This window comes from Anomalospiza imberbis, chromosome 18 (assembly GCF_031753505.1).
Source record: "Anomalospiza imberbis isolate Cuckoo-Finch-1a 21T00152 chromosome 18, ASM3175350v1, whole genome shotgun sequence".
Lineage (NCBI taxonomy): Eukaryota > Metazoa > Chordata > Aves > Passeriformes > Viduidae > Anomalospiza > Anomalospiza imberbis.
Window position 1 is genome coordinate 6,305,601 of NC_089698.1, and position 19,960 is coordinate 6,325,560.

The following is a 19,960-nucleotide window of genomic DNA, read 5'->3' on the forward strand; positions in this document are numbered from 1 at the left end:
ATGATGTGGTCAACAGTTTGTTATTCTCTTCTCTGCCTTCCAATTGCCTTTGTCTCGCTCGGGTGACACAGGAGGCTGAGGTGAGCTGTGTGGCCACTGGAGACTGCTGTGCATCTTCCCCAGGTGGCAGTGGGAGCTCGGGGACCCCGGTGATGTCTCAGCCAGAGAGGCACTGCAGTGACAGATCTGAGATCAGCACAGCTCAGAGCCCGCTGTCGCTGTCCTCGGCACAACATCGCCGCGCTGACGAGCAGGGGGAAATGTTTTCTGTTGCTGTGAAAGGAATCGACACGGCTGGAGATTGAATCATTTTGGATTCATCCTGGCACAGTGCCACTGGTGTGTACAAATGGAGCATTTAATGTTTAAAGCTCTGCTCTGGCTGCGCTCTGACGTCGGTGCACCATGGTGCGGTGGGGATTTCCAACACTGCGGTGCCACATGTGGCATCGCCGCTCCCAGCGTTTGAAGTGGGCAAAAAGCACTCACCCTGACACTGCAGCCTGCCCTCCGAGGGCTTGGCACCCAGCGAGGGACCTGCCTGGCACAGGGGGCTGGATGGAGAGCTCCACTGGTGGCTTCTTGGCATGGCAGCACGTGGTTGTGGTGCACAACGTGATACTTCAGGATGTGACTTCACTGACCATGCCGGTCTGTGCCTGTTAAATAACGTCAGAAGTTTGCAGAGGACATCCTTCTGATAGCATGGCACCTGTTTTGGGCAAACACAACCATGTGGAAAATAAGGTTCCACCAGCTGCAGCAGCTTCCTCTTCCCCCACTTCACTCCAGCTTTCCACAGGTGGAGACCACAGCAGGAGGAGACTGCAAGTCCTGCATCCCTCTCAAAGCAACAGCAGACCTGGGTGAGGAGAGCTGGATCTCTGCCTCACATTGTGCAAAAGTAGAATGAGTACTAAAATATTATGGAAATTGAATCAAATGGGGAAATGCCTTTTTTGTGCATATTTTTTTTTTTTCCATTCCTCTCCCCGGCCCAGCAAAATGACAGACTCCTACAACTTGCAAGCTTCCTGAGGATGCCTTTATCAGCCAAAACAGGGATTGTTTGTAACATTCCTCTCTTTCCTTCTTCCACATCACTTTTATTGGCTGGCTCAGCTTCCGCTGCCATGTGCTGTTCACTCCTCCAGCAGAGGAAATGAGCAGCACACACAGGCTAGGCAGGAGAACAATATTAATGAAAGAATTGGGAACCATTTCATGCAAATTACCCTGGGATCAGACTGAGCCTAGCCACTGCTCCCCATCTAATGTCATTTTTGTTTTTAAGAAATATCTAAATGCTAGGAGCAAATTTCAAGTGTTGTTTGTACTTGGCCCCAGTGTGGGCCAGACAATACAAAGCAAACTCCCACGTGCTCTGCCCCAAGGAGGCTGATTTCTTCTGCACTCTGATTTCCTTCTGCCCTGAGAAGTAGGTATCATTTGTTACTCAAGCATTTCAAATGCCAAATGTGGCAGGATTTGTTCTAATCAAACTCAGCAGTACTGCTGAGAAAGCAGCTCTGAATCTGAGATATGTTTTTTTCTTTGAACATTTCCTCTCCGTTGCTAAACCTTACAAGCACTTTCAGCATCTGGCAAGCTTCTTGGTTGGGTTTCCTGGGACTAGACCTCAGGAAGCCACACAGTTCATCTCCTTTCCCGGGGAAAGTCTAGTTAACAAAGTCATCCTTGACAACTGTTCACCCTTTTTAGAAACCTTCCCAAGATGGAGGGTGTGTAGCCTCCTCATGTGAGCCATTTGAGTGCTTCATAATTGCAGAAAATACATGACACCTTGGGAAAATCTCCATAATATTACCTCAACCCCATTCTGCCATCTGCTTTGGTTTTAGTAATGACATCTCTTAGCGTCAGGGAAAATCTCTAACTCAGTATTTGCAGGACAATGGCACACACAGGTATCATTGCAGGGAGAAAGCTTCCAGGAACAAGTGGATTTAAAGAGATTTGCTGAGCTTTAGTTGTGAGGTTAACTCTGGATATGAGAAAAAAACACAGAGGGACTGTGAGGTATCAGAAGAGCTGAGTTAGACAAAGAGGTGTGGAATGGTGTAAGAGCCGAGACGTTCTGTCCTCACAGGCATCGTTGTCCAGTGGAAGGAAAGACCTTACAGAGGGCAGTACTGCAGGCAAAGGTCAGCCTGTCTGTTCAGAGTGTCAGGACAGCCCTTTCTACACCACAGCTTCACAGGTGCCAGCCTACTGGGAACCAGACAGGACCTGGCCACTCATAGGGCACTGAGCAGCCTCAAGGAACGCCGAGGACATTCGCTCATTACTGACATGGTCTGATCTGGAACCTCTGTGGTGGAAGGGAAAGCACCTCTGAGTCATCCCTGCACTGTTTACTGCTAGCAGTGAGTGCTGAGAAGGGAGCAGCCTCCTGGGGCACCTCCTGCCACAGAGCTACCTCCAAATGGCCCACGCTCTGCAGAGCAAATAGAAAGGCTGCTGCAGCAGGAATTTCCTAGTGGGGAATGGTTCAGAGCAGAGTGAGGCTCACTGTGGTTGCAGCTTGCACGTCCCATTGGCTTTCACCTCCAGCAAGTGCTCCTGCTTGCCCTGTTCTCAGGAGTATGTGTATTTTGGGACATAATTTAACTTCCCTGCCAGGCAGATCAGCTGGGTTCCCCTCTAAAACACTCAGCCAACCCACTCAGAAGGGCTAGTGCCCCTCATTCCCCAGCTCCGAGTCCTAGCTGCTTCCCAGAGCAGTGGTTGCTGCCTCACAACCTCCTCATTGCTCAGGTCCAGGGAGAGAACAACTTCTTCTCTCCTCACAGACATTCACCTGATCTGGTCCCACATCCCTCAGCCCCCATCAGCTCCAGCTGCTGAATCTCACCTGGTCAAAGCCACACCTGTGGATCCAGGGCTTGATCCCAGCAGAGAAAAGAAAAGGAAAGTCACAGGAACAGAGAGACAAGAGACAGCAGGCACGTCGTGTCCTATTCACATTCACACAAGGGTGCAGCTTGCCAGCATTTGAAAGTTCCCATGTTCTAATGTATTTTTTAAAATAGGCTTTTTTAAAAGTCCTCTCACACAGAGAGGATTTTTTTAATAAAATAGTATTTGAGGAAAGAATAAAGCTGGGATTTTGTTGAGGCCAGAGGGCCTAGATAACACCACTGAGTAATGAAACAGTGCTCCCCATCCTAATGGGCTTATCTGGATGGTCCGTGGCTTTTTCTTTGTCTCCAAGCCAAAACTTGAGAAAACACCTGCAGCAAAAATCTTATCTGCACTCTTCAGTTTTCTTCCCTCCCTCATCTCCTGCACTATGTGTTATAAATAGTTTCTTTCCCTCCTCCCACTATCCCATTTATCAGCACAGCACTGGTTTCGTTAAAATAACGCTACATCTAGAACCAGGCTCCAAGCCTATTTGGAGGGATTTGTAAGTATTATACATTTCTTTTGTTCAGCAAACAGAAATAAAATGGGAATAAATCTGTGAAGGAGCTTGAGGCTGATACCCTGACCCCCTAGCAGAGATTGTGCTCCAACACCATCAGTTCTGGCAATTTTCTTAGCAGGGGTGGCACTGAGCTGCTGTGAGTCCCTCTCAGGTGGCAATGCCCACCCAGAGCAGATACAACACAGATGGAAAAAGGCAAAAAATCAAAGCTCAGGAAGGGACTCTGTCAGCTTACCAGAAGTTTAAGGAAATTTTGAGTAAATCAGAGCAGGTTGTGCTGGCCTGGAGAAGACAAGGGCAGCTGAGATGTGTGCAGGTGGCTCTTGTAGATGGTCTGAAAAGGGAACACACTGACTGCGGGGAAAGCAGATCCCCAGCTGTGCTTCAGTGCATTTGGAAAGGAGGGATTCACAGGAGGATAAAGCAGAGCTCCAGGCCCAGACACAGGTCTGGAACAAAGGTGACTCCAGCCTGATGACTCTGAGAAAGGAAAAGCAGGTATCTGGGAGTCATCCTGCAGTAGAAGCTACAAGAATAAAATGGCATCTCAGCCTCTAGTAAATTTATAAAGAGAAGAGAAAGAAGAAGAGGACAGAGGATGTCAGGACAATGTGCAAACATAAGAGCAGCTGACTGTGCATACCCAGAAATGTATCTGAGCTGGGATGCATCTCACCGTGCTTCAGAGGCATCTCTGTCCCCCTCATGACGACTCTGGGCTCCCTTTATAGTCACAGCAGAGAAAAGGGCCCATTTGCAGAATGATTCATCTGACCTATTTTAGACATTTACTCTAGCATACAATGACTCATGTCCTTGGGGTGCCCATTTCTTTCCTATAAACAAGAGTCTAGACAAGTAACTCAGATGTAGACATTCACAATTAGATGTCTACGTTTGGACAAATGAATTCTGCCTCTAATGTTCAACCAGAAATCAGCCTAGAAGCTCTACCAAAGACAGCTCTGGTTGATAGGCACGATCGGGAAGAGAAACAGGGTCATTCATTCTTTTTGATGGTGTGTAGCTCCCTGCACAAAATGCTCAAAGCACTTGCTGAAAGATTAACCATCCTGTGAAGCACTGTGAGAGCATTCCTGGAGCAGCAGCAGGGACCAATAAATGCAGATTCATTATTGCAACTATTTTTCTAACCTGCCCCTACATCTAATGTGTCAAATCCCTTTTCAATCAAAGTCATTTGGCAAAAGGAAACACAAATCAGAGGAGTCTGGAGTGCCATCACCTCTTGGGGTGGTTGGTGATGGTAAAGATGTGCAACTCACATGGCCTTCCACTCCCCCAGATTTGAGAGGCCACAAGAAAAGCTGGTGGCAAATCTCTTGCTAATCCCAAGGGTCCTTTCTGCTCTCAGCAGAGTTAATGCTGGGGCTCTCAGAAGCTCCTCAGGCTTGGAGGTAGCTGGCAGGATCTTGTGATGCTTTAGGAACCAATAATCTGGACAAGTCAGGCCAGACCACTGGGAAGACTTTCTGTTTTGACAGTTTTAAAGTGTTTCTCATTTCAGCCTGTCAGTCTGATTTCCTATGGCTCACACACTCACTCTGGCTGTGTCTCCCTCAACAACTTTGAACTCATTGAGCAATTTCAGCCAAATTTGACAGAGATAACAGCCTCAGAGACAATTCAGTTCCTCAAAGGTTCACAAAAATAAACATCCATGTAAAGGAGAGAGTTGTTATGAGTAACCTCAACTGAACAAAAGGCTGCAACGTGAGCTCAGCCTTGAGAATCAGCACCAGATATTCCTCAAAGGAAGGAGTCTGCAGATCACTCAGACCCCAACCCTGGGAACAGTTTTCCTGACCTCCTCAGCAACCCAGACACACCATCCCAGAGCAAACTAGTTTCACCCAGCAACCACAGAGCACCAGGGTTATTCTCCAAGCAGCTTTGGTAAGAATCAGTTGAGGTTTGACCACAGTCTCACCTCAAATTTGAAAAAGCAGTTCTGTTGGGTGGGTGAGTTCTGTTTTAATGTTACAACTGCAGTTTCAAATGTGTAAAATCAGAATACTTATTCCCACAGAGCTGAGTTTTGGAAGGGAAAGATAAGCGTTTTCTGATTTAAAGAGTGTGACAGGGAGGCTCCCCAGCAGCTCCTGCCATCACATCCCCCAGGGCAACACTTCCCAGGCAGCATTGCCCAGGGAAGCACCCTGGCTGCCAAGCCTGGGCAGGGAGCACAACCCAGCCCTCACTGCTGGCACCAGCCAGCCCATGTCCCTGCCCTGGGCAGGGCTCAGGAGCTGCTGGCTGTCCTCCTCACACCCCCCTGAGCTGAGCAAGTTGGGTTTATCAGCACCACCAAGTTTCAGCTCTGCTTTGGGTCCCTCAAAGCTCCTTGTGGGGTCTGCCAGCAGTGGCTGGAGATGCCTCAGCTCAGCAGAGGCTCCAGAGAAGCCTCTTGCTTCCCTCTGATAATGGGTGAGTGGGTGGGAGGCTGCTGGCACCATGTCCCCAAGCTCAGGCAGGGGCCAGGGAGTCGTGCAGAGAGAGGCTGCACAGGGGGACTCAGCTCTGAGGTTGGCACCATGGCAGCCAGGCTAACTGGGCTCACAAGGCTGCCATGGCTATGGATGAAAAGGAAAAGTTCTGTGTCAGCAGGAAATTTGCACACTCTGGGCCAAGTTCTGCATGGCTCACTCCCCAGCCAGGGCCAGGTGCCTGGCTGTAGGAGCAGCCCTGCTCCCAGAGCCCCGGGGTGTGGGGAATCAACGCTGAGTTACAGCTGGGTGCCCTTCCCTCTGCCTGCCAAAGGCACTGCCCTGCAGGAAAAGGGCAGCTGGAGAGGGAGTGAGGAATGAATCCCTTCCTCAGCACCACACAGAGCCATGGGCACTGCCAAGGCTGGGAGGCAGCAGAAGGCACAGCCCTGTGTGTTCCACTCACACGGCCAAGTGGTGGGAGCAGCCTCGCATGAGGTCAGGATTTCATCATGGGCAAGCACGGGTTTATCAACCCCAATCAAACCTCACAGCTTCTGGGCACTGCGGGGGCACAGGCTGAGAAGGAGGAAATCTGCAGCATCATCTGATTTCTGTTGCCACCTGCCAACCCTCCCTTTCCCTTCCCACACCACCCCAAGCTGTAGCACCTGCAGAAGCCCTGGGACAGCTCTGCTGGCCCAGAGGAAGCAGTGGCATCAATGGCAAACACAGGGCTCTGTTTTCCTCGGTGGCTGACCCTTGCAGTACTGCAACAATCCAGCCCTGCACAGCCAATGCCTGGAAAATTCCTCCAAGCTGCCCCTCTGGTGACCCCCAAGTGATGAGATTTTATTCCGTGTCTGACTTTATCACTCTCACAAGTGGCAGAAGCCAGAAAAGTCCAGAAATGCATGCTTGCACTGGGCTGCCACAATTTTGGCAAAAATCAAAAGGGCATCAGAAGTAGGGGGCTGACTCTGAGGGAAGAAGCACATGAAAAGTTCCAGACATCCTGAAGCGCTCAGACAACTAAGGCAGGCTGTCGGCCACCCTGAGAAAACACAGATAAGCCAGAAACCCCCATTTCCCACTGGCCAGAGCTCTGTGAGCCGGAGGACAACTCAGCCACTCCACAGCCAGAGCTGCCTGCTTGCCAGAGCTCCTCACCAGTGACAGGGGAGCAGCAGGAGGAGGGGAGATGCCCCTTCAAGGCACCGCCAAGATCATTTAGACACACACCAGCCTAAATGATCACCACCAGACAGCAACTTATTTTCAATACATCTCTTTCCCCCCCAGCACAGCTTCTCCTGCAGTTCAAGCAGCACACGAGTGGTGCATCTCGCTGTCTCATTTATTTTAAATGAGATTTATGTTGGCATTCGTGAAACAAAGCTGTCTCCCTTTCACAGCCATAATGTTAATGGACAGAACCAAAACCCCAAACCAGGCTCTCTCACCAGCTCTGCTGTTCCAGCCAAAGTGGCAGAGGGACCTAAGATCACACCTCATGCTCTTCCAGGTGGGTCCTTCAGCCCAGCACTGTCCAGTGCCCTCTGTTCCCAGGTGGCATCACACCTCCCATGACACATCAAGGCTGCAAAGCCTCCTCTGAAACCCAAAGGAGAAGGGAGCTTTGCCCAGCCAGGGAAGCACCTGGCAGTGGGGTGCAGAGCTCTGAGCGTGTGGGTGTGGGAGAGGCTCTGTGTCCGCAGCAGTGGCTTGTGATGGTTCCCTCCACGCTGCTCTGCTGATTGATGGCTCACCAGGAGCTGTTAACGCAGCAATATCCCAGCCCTATTTACAGACATCTCTGCACATTTACTTTGTCACAAGTAAACTCTGCACACGGCAATAAAGCTTAAGGTAATGACTTCTTCAGCACAAAGCCAGCAATTTCCTGTCAGCATGGTTTACAAATGGCCAACTCTGCGCTTAATTTTCAACTGTGGCTCCAAAGATGGCTATGCAAAGTGGGGGTGAGGGGAGGGAGAAACTCCAGGCTGTGCCACTCTGAGCCGTGGCAACCCTGCTCTGAAGGATGAACAGGGTGGGGCAAATGCGCCCCAAGCTCACCCACAGTAACGCTGCTTTGCTCTTTTTCCATCAGCAGGAAGGCCAGGGAATGGCAGCCCCAAGTCTTGGGATAACCGCCTCACGTTCCTGTGGTTGTGTGCCCTTCTCAAAGCCAACTTGGCTCTGTCACAGCTGCCGTGACACAAGGGGAGACCACAGTGGGTTTCCTCTCTAGAGACCTGTCTGAGGGAAATGCAAGCATCTCATCCCACTTCCTACAGCACCCTGCAGCAGCCCCAGTGTGACCTGGGTGAGAATTGTGACCACACTCCCTCTACCATTCTCAGCATTACCAAAAACAGAGCAGATGATCAGCCTGGACAGACCTGGGAGTACCTGCATGGGCTTCAACACTTTTCTCTGGAGCAAAGGGAAGCAGGGCAGCGAGGCCATAAACCAGGGAACTGGACTGCAGATAACCTGCACACAACTCACTGCAGGCATCAGGGAAAGCAAAGTGGCTATTGCTGCTCTCTCCTGCTGCATCAACCTTCACGTGCTGAAACTCTGCTAAACATCTCCAGCCTCCTGCTATAATTAGTGCAGAAAGAAGATGTCTGAGAAGAGGAATCTATTTTAGGTGTCATGAGTCACCTTCCAGAGATGTGGAGGTTTTTTTTTTTTGCACTGACCATATAGAAAGATCTGAAAGTAGATACTTAAAATAGACGGTATAAATATGCATTGAAAGCTTGGAGCATCCTGCCCTTTAACTGGGTTATGATGTTCCTCCTTACCAAAGGGTGTGAAAACACTTTGTCACACTGAAATCTAAGCTGCTGCACCTAGGAGGGCTGTCAGCAGCCAACCCAGGTACAGAGGCACAAGATGATGCTGGTGGAGTTTTTCCAAACCATCCTGAACCAGCATCCTCATCCCACTGGAAAACAGCAACCTGCTTTCCAGCACAGACCCTGGACTGTGAGAAAACAGCTTTGGCATTGTTGAAAAGGGGGGCAAGTTAATATATTTTCATCTGTGAAAAAAGGGTCAAAAGATCAAGAGCTCTTGTCAGTTCAGTCTCCAACAGGCAGGACTATATGTAATGTTTTCATTTTAAGCTGTGGCTAAATGGTGAAAAAATAAAGATGGGAAAAGATATGCTCTTGATCCATTAGGGGAACAGCTGCAGTGAAGCCTCAGAGGTTTTCCACACTGCAGCCCATGATTTGGGGGCTTCCCATTTTCCTCTTATCTTTCTAGTTTTGTTTTTTTTTTTCCCACTTAAATGTTCCTCTACTCTTTCACAACAATTTCAGACACAAAAATTGTGTTGGCTAAAGGAAATCCCTGTGTTTGGAAGAGCCCAGTCTTTAACATTTTTTGCTTATTCTTATTGAGAACTCACTCCCATTGTTTCATTTCTACCTTGAAACCCCTCAGTCTCCTGTTTCCACTATGAGCTGTTGTCATTGCTCCTTTTTTATGCCCATTCCAATTCACCCTCCTTTAAATGTCCTCCTTTACCCTCCCAGCTTCCATGAAGACTCCCTCAACCCCTTCTGTAAATACTTCAAAGCTTTAGAGAATGAACTGTGTGCTTCAGCTCTGCATCCTCTTAAACAGCTCGCTGAATATGCTTCTTGTTATTTTTAAGAATCTGTTAGAATTAAATCCCTGTAAGAAATCTGCCACCATTGTGGGGGAGAGCACATTAATCAAAGACAAGCTTCTCCCCAGCTGCCTGGGCAGGGCCCAGCCTGGGATTGATAAATTGCACCTGGAGGTAACTAATAAATCTGAGAAGTCATTTGCTTTTTATGAACAGGAGCAGCAGGAGATCCAGCTTCCAAAGGAATTTGGGTGGAAGCAGAGCAGTGCCTGGAGCTCCCAGCACATTCCTCTTCCCATTCCCCTGCTCACTGTTACACCTGATGTCCACCTCTGAGCCACTGCCAAGCACAGCAGGTCCTGCCACGCTCGGATGGGGAATATTTCAGTGAATCCCTGGGGTTTTTCCGAGGCACAGGTCACAGGAGAGCAGCCAGAGCTGCATCTGCTGGCACAGCCTGCACAGCTCCGGTGGGAGGGGAGGATGCCCTGGCCTGCAGCTCTGCCCAGAACAGCAGTGCTGCTCCTTGCCAAGAGCTGTGACAACTGGAGACACCTCCTCCATCCACACTGCCTGTGCTGGAGGAGGAATTTTGCTGTTCTCAGCATTGGAGCAGCAGAGAACTTCCTCATGAGGGACTTGGAGGTGAAGATCTGAGATTCCCCAGCTCCTCCTCACATAAAGGTCAGCACCTTCCCCCTCATCGTGGTCTGAGCAAACTGTCCCCATTCCCCACTGAGCAAGGGCTCCAGAAGAGTCACCCCTCATGCTACAGCCTCAATGCCAGCACTGGGGACCCTGCTTTCTGCCAGCATTACCGTCATGTACGTGTCAAATAACCAGCCCATGGGCAACTTTCTCTCACTGCTATCACCATCCACATTTGACTATTACCTCAAAAGTTTAGGAAACACATTCCTTGTCTTTCTTAGTTGGAAACAGTTACATGGTGCTCACATCATAAAAATCTGCAAAAGCTAGGATAAACCATTAATTAGACATCTGGTCCTAGAAAATATTGCAAATGACTCCGTTCAAAAACATGGGGTCAGTGAAAACCCATCTTCTGTAGCACTGCCCAAATGTTATTTCCTGTTTTCCCCGGATCACAAACTCCATGGTAAGCAGCCTTTTGTACCTGTGCACTGCACAGAACTGAACACAGAGGTCTAGAAAACACACACCAACCACCTACACTTCAGTGACCCAGAAGGGAGGATCAGACAGGATGTGATCACAGGAGAGATCATACTTGACATGGGTTAAGATGTTTCCTCTCTCGCCTTCCTTTTCTTTTCATGTGAACATCATTAGGGCAGCCTGGAAGAGCTTTCCTGACATAAGCAGTGCTTTTTCCAGAAAGCCAGGACCAGGCATGAGCAGTGGGGCTCAGGTCCTGGGCACACAAGGAGCAATCTGCTGGCATCCACTTGATTCATGGTGGAAAACAAATGCTTTTTCCCTGATACATTACAGCACAATTTAGACACCAAACTTCAAATCACAAAGCTGCATTAAAGCCTGTATTTCCCCACTGACCTCACTGCAAGAGAGGATCAGAAACATGTTTGGAAATTCAGAAGTGTTTGGGGTCACGCTGAGATAGAGACAATCCTTATTCTGTTCCAGGATGTGCTGGCCTCTGCCAAGGCTCTGATTCATTTACTATAAAAAAATCTCTGCTATCCAAATGTCCATTTTTTCAAAGTAATTATCTTTGTGGGCAGGGAGAATGAAAGAGCCTCATCTGTACCTCTCAGTACCACACCTGGGGATGTGTCCCCTCCCCTGAGGCACTGTGCAATACATCCCACTCATCCAGAGATGCAGGGACACAGAGATCAGGATGTCACATCCAGTGGAAGTCCTCCCAGTGCTCCTGGCCATGTCCAACACCCACAGCACATCCATCACTGTGGAACATCATCCCCAAACCCATCCCCTGGGTCACAATCAGCAGCTGTGACTTTTATTTTCCCTTTCCTACACAGGGCTGCTCTGATATTTGTTCACAACATGGGCTGTGTATCACATCAGAGGGGAATTACTTACTGCCAATTATTACATTAAAGTTCAAGTGGAACGATGCACTAATTGTCTTGTTATAGCTATTAAAGCTCTGGTGTGCAAGCAAGGCACTTTTCAGATTATCTGCATCCTCTGTGGTGACACATGAAACATAACACGATCTGCTAAGAAGTGATTGCTGATACAGCCATAGACTCTTTCATAATATGTACATTAAATAAGCAGATATTATATATAAATCTAATAATAATTACATATATATGTAAATAATAGAAGCTTTCAAGTTCAAGATTTGCTGGGGATTCTGCAATCTCCTGGAAGCAGCTGCTTTCTGACTGCCAAAGCAAAAGTCCTTATGAGGTACTGACGAAATCCAAACTTTTAAAAGGGAGTAAACACAGCAAAAAGTACCACTCTAGTAAGAAGAGGAAAGGAGACATCTCATCTCTCCCCAACATGACACTGGCAGAAAGCCATCCCAGGCATTTCAGTGACCCCTGCCTTCCCCAGGGTCTGATTCCTCACTGGAGGGTTTTGGACGTATAGGAAGAAGAGGAATCCTCTTGTGTAGAGGAGTCCTGGTGAGATTTCATGGAACGCTGAGCTGTGTCTGGCATCCTTGCAGGGAGTAAATTCACTTCCTTCCAAAGGGCATAACAGGTAGATAAACGTGTGAGCCGCTCCAGGGATTTCTAGCTGGGGGGGGCGAGGTGATGTGAACAGCACCATGACTTTCTTGCAGCTAGGGGAAAAAAATAGCCTGTTGTCTCCCTGCTTCCCACCACTGGGATCAAAGCAACCTCCAGGATCATGGTATCATGGTCAGAGACTCAGCAGGAGCCAGCTCTGCTGTTCAGACACTGCATGAACATCTCGAGATATTAATAGGAGGTAACTAACTATTCCCTCAAAGCAATGTCTACAAAAGGAAGGATGAAAGGCCAGAATGGGATAAAATCAAGTTTAAAAGGCTGCTGCAGGGTTTTATCCTCAGTCAGGTTCTTGTACAAGCTCTCTTGCAACTACTTATAATGTTTTTCCAGAGCTCCAGCTATACTCCTTGCACAATTCTCACAGACCACCTCTGGGGCAAGGCCATTCCCTGGCCAGATTCACACAGAGGTGGCTTTACAGCTGGGACACGAGTCCAGCTTCCAAACACACAACTCAGTCCAGCACAGTGGGGTCTGTGGCTGGAAAAAGCCTCCTCAGCCTGGGGGCCATGTGGACCCAGAAAGACCAGAAGCAAAACAGAGATGAAGCAAGGAGAACAAAGTCCCCAGCCCAAAGGAGGGAGACCTGGATCACCCTTCCACATCCACCAGGTGCCTCTGCTGCTTGCATAACCTCCCCATTATCAGCAGATACCTCCTTATTGTGTGACCAGAGCAAGAACCAAGATCTAAGTCTTTATTTCTTGAATTGCTCCTCCACTGGTTCAGGTTGAGGTTGCCAGCACAGTGAAATCTGTCACCAGCAGCTTCCACTGGGGATGACTGAAAGCTTTTAGAGATTAAAGGAAAAAACATGGAGAAAGAAACTCCTTTCTGTGCCAGAAACACACACAGCCAAAAGCTTTCCACAGCGCAGGAGAGGATGAGGATTTGGGGGGCCTATTCTAACACCCAGTGAAGTCAGTGAAAATATTTCCTGATTATTTTAGTGGGCCTAGCAGAGGAAAGAGTGGTGCTTAAGAAGTCCTTTAACCTTAAACTCTTAGAGACCAAATCTGTTCAGATTGCTACTTTTGTGGGTTTGGGGATGATTGATTGAGAAGAAGAGGCAGATAAGAGCTGAGTTTCAAAAAAAAAAAGAAAAAAAAAAAAAACTATTGCTTTCTTTGTGATTATTTGAAACTGTAGCTTAATGTTATCAATCCCTTGGCCTGGTGCAGCTTGGTACCAGCTCAGACCATGCAGGCTGGCTGGTGCCACCACTAAAGGGTGATCCTGCTTTTATAGCATTGCCTCAAAGGGAGGGCAAAGCAATGAACTCATTTTGGCATAATCTTTAGTAAGACATAGGGGAAAAAAAGTGTGAGCAGAAAGTAGTGTTTTACAAAGGGGATAATGAGTGATTCAATAATATCCAGGTATAAACAGGAGCTCCTCTAAACTACCCAAGTTAAACTCCAGCATGAATACATTTTATAGAAACTATGCATCACACTAGACACAAATTGCAACTAAAAATAGACAACTTTTGCAAGGAAACAACACTGCAGGCTAACCAAACAAATGGCTTCCCACAACTTCAGCCCCAGCTTTGTCATTCTCATGGCCTGGGTCCCCTTCCAGCACATAGGGCCCACTCACAACAGCCCACACCCGTGAGCCTGCTTGCAGCGATGGAGCCACCTCCCCCAAACCCCCGTAAATCCAACCTGACGTGGAACAGACAGCTCCAGCGAGCCCTGAGGAAGACAGCAAACCCTCCTGTAGGCAGCAGGGCTCCTGCTGCACCTCGGAGGTCTGAGAGAGGACAGCAATGTGCCGCAGCCCCCTGTAACCCATCGGGGTGTGCATCAGAGCCCCTGGGATGCACCGACTCAATTACCACCCACATGGGCTCCTCACCATCCCATCCCCTATCAGCCAACAGAGCTGCAGGTTCCAAACCTGTAAGGGGGAGGAAAACACCACCAAATAGATTAGCTCCACAGTTGGGCTCTTAATTATGGGTCATTTAGTTCAGTTAATCAATAGGCAGACTTCTTTAACCGGCTAATTATGCCAAACTGCTTCCACAATGAGCAGGTTTGCTGCTGGTTGTTAACCATGAAGGGATAATATTTCACTGTAAAGATAAGAACGGCCCCAGTCCTCAGATAAATGCTTTGCAACCACGGGCTGCAACTTAACCCATTCCACACCAAACAGAGGCTCCCAGCTGGAGCAAAGCCGTACCAGCATCATTGGCTTCTCAGGGCTGAAGCAGCAGGGTGAGTATTGCCTCGAGTGAATCACTCGGATCCTTTACTCTCCAAATCACTCCTGTTCAGGCTAAACAGGAGCTAAAAATTATCTATGCAAATCAACCAGCTGAACTTTTCTGGTGGCAGCCCTGATAAAAACCAGGCAGCCTCTGCTGCCTTTCAGGCAAGGAATGCAATTCCCTCCCTTGCTTTGCCAGGGAGTTGCATGAGACAGCGAGTCCCAGCTGAGGCAGGAGTCTGGAGAGCCAAGCCACATCCTCCTTCCAGACCCCGCAAGAGCAGATCAGCATGCAGAGGAGGAGGTCTAGGCCCTCGTTTGTCAAAACAGATAAAAGGCCGAGACAACCTCTTGTAACTGTTAGTTGTTTAGAAAAAAGAACGGATTTTGTTGCAAACTTGAAGAACTGATTACTGGATTCAAGGCCTCTGCTGAGGTCATCAAATAGTTATTGCAATAGAGCAAGATAAGAGCTAAGTGATAACAAAAGTTTGTAGCTGAATTTCCTGGATATTTGTTTTAACAGAACAAAGCAATCTGTGCTTGGGGTTTGCTGGTAAATTGCTTTAACTGGGGAATAACAACTTGCTGAGACAGCATCCCCAACAGAGCCCTTCAGGATGCTGCTCTGCCAGCCTGGGATCCCTCTCCCACTGCTGGGGTTTCAGACACCTCTCTCCTGGAGGGCTCCACTCCCAGCCCCAAGGATAACTGGGACTGTCCTCAGTGCCTCCACTGGCTGCTGAATGACTGCAAGGCAAGGCACAGTTCCTGTCCTACCTGTATCCCCCATTTTGATTTCCCCATCTTAACACCCACCTACTGGCAAACCAGACCTTGGCTTTTGCTGCTTGAGAAAGCCCATTAAGGGAGCATTAAATAAAATCCCTGTCCTTAATAACTGGCCAAAATTTTACCTGCATGGAAAAGCCACACTGCTGTAATTTACACCAGGATGACTGATCCAGTTTGATATTGTCATAAAAACACAACTGAAAGCAACAAATACCTTCACCAGTAGGATCAGCCATCTTTGTGAGGAGGACAGTTCAATGATATGAGCATTCAGAATCATTTTAGAATAAATCACTGTGTGTCTAATTCAGCCCATCACACCAGCACAAAACTTGCATTTCCACAGTTCTTAGTAACAGGGGATTCTTGAAATGCAGTGCCTGGAGCAGAAGATGGCCCACAAGTTGCCTCTGTCACCTTGTCACATCTCTGATGACCTTTTTGGGACCACTTCACTGCATTCTCAACCACAACAGACCTCAATAGCTAAAAAAAAATTAAGATTTTTGCTGATAGAAGTTTTACCTTTGCTCCCCATCACCTTCTTTTCGGCACATGAAGCTGTATTGTTTTCCAAGGAAGCAAGGCTTTAACTTCAACATTTGTCTGCCATCAGCTCTTTCTAAAATATGTTGTTGAAGTGCAAGCTTTATGTAAGCTTTACAGTTTTAGAAGCTATTTTCTAACCTTCTAAAACATTACAAACATTGCAATGTTGACTGGAAAAAAAATGGAACACAGACTTCTAGAAAAACAGGCATTGCTGAATCACTAAAAAAAAAAAATATCTTTAAAGAGCAGTAATGTTTGTATCCCAAAGTGTATCATCTGCAGAATTTTCTTGCTGAAAAACAGGGTGCTATCAAAAAGGGATGCAGTTGGATTCCAAGGGAGTTTGGGCAGAACTGCAGGATCAGATTCTAGGCTAATTCCATGTTTACTCTGGGAAAAAGTGCTACTGAGATTTAAACCCACTATTTCTAATACTATATTAAAAAAACCATACATTCCCACATGCAACTGATTTATTAAACTCTAGCGCATCTGCCAGCAGCAAAAATATCAAACTAGAAACTAGGAAACAGAAGCTTAATAGTTCATGGTAAGGAAAAAAAAAAGTCAAGACTGTTTTTACTGGGATCACGAGAAAACAATGGGATAAGGGGCATTCCTTTGGGACATGCAGTGCTAGATTGCAGATGTTATTCACAGAGACATTCAGTCAGATGGCACATCAAAAGCAATGGTAAATTACAGCACGTCTTCAATAAAAAAAAAACATTAACTCGTAGATAGTTGGCCACAGAGGAAGGCAATTAGACTTAGCATTATTTGTTAAACAACAGGCACAAGATGATACATGGTGAATTTTTTGCAATAATAGCCATTCCTGGTCATTGGTTTTGAAGAGAATAAACCTGTCACTTGAGTGAAAACAATTGACAGCACCATTTATTACCCTGCATGTTTCAGAATAACAGCACAATTTACATGTTGCCCTTTGGCACTGGGACTCCGAGCTCGCCTAGAAACAAAGCAAAAATATCTACAGACCTGGTAGCAAGGATTTAAGCAGCAGATGACCTTATGGGGTTTATTTAAACTTCTATAATGGGGCACTCTTGTTCAGCCTCTGGTTGTAGAAGAAATAGGTTCTTCTGGAGAATCCACAGCCTTGAGACTCTGAAACACAAAGGGTCATGCAGAGGTCTCTGTGTGTAATAGCTCAGAGAGTAATGTTTTAGCTCTGATCCTCTGAGATATCTCCTGGGAATTAAAGATATTTGGTTTCCTTTCAGAGGCTTTAAAGGGCTGGGTCCATCAAAAAGGAGGACATTTTTCCCTAGCTCAGGAAGATAAATCTTTGTGCTAAATTTTTCTTTTCCATATGAAAACGGCTATGTCCTCAGTACATCCAAGCCATTTAGCCCAATGGAAAATAAACCAACAATGTCCAAGGGAAATATTACTGGAATAGAATATGTGCAGCCAAAAAAGAGACTAAATATCCCGAGATGCTGCCTTTGATAGTGACATTTTTGTGGCATCTGCTGTTGGCTGGTGTTTCTTTTTGAGAAGGTGTCCTATGGCACCTGTAACAAATACATGAGACACTCAAGTTTGAGTTCAGTTATAATGGAGGAGAAGTCTGAAAACAATTTTGGAAAGGCATTTTAAAGGGATAATTAGCTCTTTGAATCCAATAGAAACACTTAGGTTGAGAGCCATTATAAACCTCTACAAAGCACTTCTGTCTACTTCAGCAGCAAAAAGTTGTCCAGAATAGATAAACTGAAAATACCTTACACTTACCCTTATAGAATTAAACTGGGATTTCAGGTCTACCAATGGATGCTTAGGACAGCCAGGTGCTGGCAGAGCTTCCTCTCTGCACAGGGAGGTCTCCACAACTCCAGCACACCCCTGCAAGGGCCAAACCACACAGCTTTTCCCACCACAGAGCCCTCGGTTTAGCAGTGGCAATTCCAGCTCCGAGGGTTCAGGCTGCTCGTCCCTTTGGCAGCAATGCCCTGAGCCTGAAGGAAGGAAGGGCAGGCCAACAAGCCCTCTCTTGTTATAATTACCATGCAGACTGGGCTCTTTGGTTCCATTTTCCACCACTATTTGGTAGCACATGGCCAGGTCAGTAGTGGCCTGGCCATTTACAGAGGAACTCCACCAACCCCAAGCACTGTCTGTACATGGTGAAATTCTAGAGGATTATTACAGCTGGAAATAGCATTTATGTTTTCAATTCACACCTTGTCCCTTTGTGCCTCTTCCTGCAGCACCCTGGTCCTTGTAGAGCTATGAAGCACCTGGCTTCATACTCTCATACTCATTTTCCTACTCTCAGCATTGTGATATTGTTATAATCAAGTCAATTAAATTCTGGATTTCAAGTACCTTGATAGATTTTAGCCCTGTGCTGTTACAGAACATTTGCAAAGATCCAGACTATATCTGCTTTCCTAGTATTTTTTTCCCCTAATTCCTGGAGATGCTAACATATAAACAAAATGTCTTTTTTTTTTTTTTTCTTTTTTTAACAGTTGTCACCAAACTGTAGTTATGTTGTCAAATAAACTGCTGATACAGGTGTATTATTTACTTCAATTTCAAGTAGGGCTCACAGCAGAGTTTCTTTTGTTTGTTATTTTTTCTTTCTTTAAACACCACAGTGTCAATTCCCACCTGACTCACATGTCAGTTCAGAGTTCAAAAATACCCTAAATCCATGTGAATATACTGAATGACCAAGAAACTCATGAGAGGGTTCTGGACAGCCCAGGACAATGAAAGTCCCTGTCCATAACAGCAGACAGAAACCACCAACCAACCACAACTCCTTGCTACAAACAGCAAACACCTGGAGGTTTGAACCTCTCCCTCTCTAGTAAAATCAAGAAACAAAGGCTCTCTGTAGGGATTATTTAGCTATTTAACCATTCAGCTTCCATTCAGAAAAGCCAGGGCCAAATATTGTAGAAGTTCTAATTTTTATAAAGGGATTTGCACAGAAAAACTCTGGGAAATGGGATTTTCTTTTATTTCCTCTTCCTCAAGTCTGACACAGAGATCTTCAAGAGGAATTGTGCCTAGTCTGTGGTGCATAAGGTGAAAGCTAGATCTCATCACATTTAGACTTCTCTTAACCAGGCCTGAAATCCTTTATCCAGTTCCCTTCATTGTGCTCCACATCTGCTTCCTCTTTAAAACAAAATTTGGCAATGGATAAAACAGCACAATACCAGGCTTGTGGGGCAAACAGAGGTCACATAACCTGTCTCTGCCTGTGGAGTCTAAAAGCAGAATACTGAGTGTTATTAGCTTTTCTGCATGAGTGACCAATCACAAATTGGACATAAGGGTGCCATGGACAGACTGATAAAAGTAGCATTTTTTTTTTCTGAGTAAACTATTTACTACTTACTTGGGACAGCAATAGCAACTGCAAGCTCTCCTGCAGTGATGTGCTGCTATCATTCTTTGTGATAAGGTTGAAACCATTAGGCAGACAATAAACAAACAGACAAATAAGTAAAGGGGAAAGTGCTCATGCAAATGCTAGGGGAATACTTGAAGGCAAACTGGATGTCTGCTAAGAGAAATCACACCTCTAAATTTTGTCCTTCACAGGGCTACTCCTACTACCTCTCTACAGGGATATCTGAAGATATGGAATAATTTTCTACCTGTTTTAGGTAGGTATTTACCCTCAAAGGCTCTACTACAAAGAAGCAAAAGACTACTTCCCTTTCTCAAACACACTCAAATAACAAAATGCCCAATTCTTGCACAGTTTTCCTTCACAGCCTTTGTTTATCCTTTATTTCATAAATGGAGAGACAAAGTCACAGCCATGCTGTGCCAGGCAGCACAGCCGAGTTTCCCCATGTATAGCTGTGGGACTTTGCTCACAAGAAGAATTAAAACCTCACCAATGAATCACATTAAAGTTCAGATGACCTTCAGCAAGTCTCAGAAATTAACTCTGACACTTAACACCCACACACCTTGTAAGGCAATGGGGAATTATCACCCTGCTTTGACACATGGTCTTCCCAGGGCCTTTTACTGTTCAGAAGAACTTTCTCTGAATTTGAAAAGTTTCTGCCTCCTGGGGAGCAGGGCAGCTGCATCCAACAGGAGCCTTCTTACCAGGTCAGGCCAA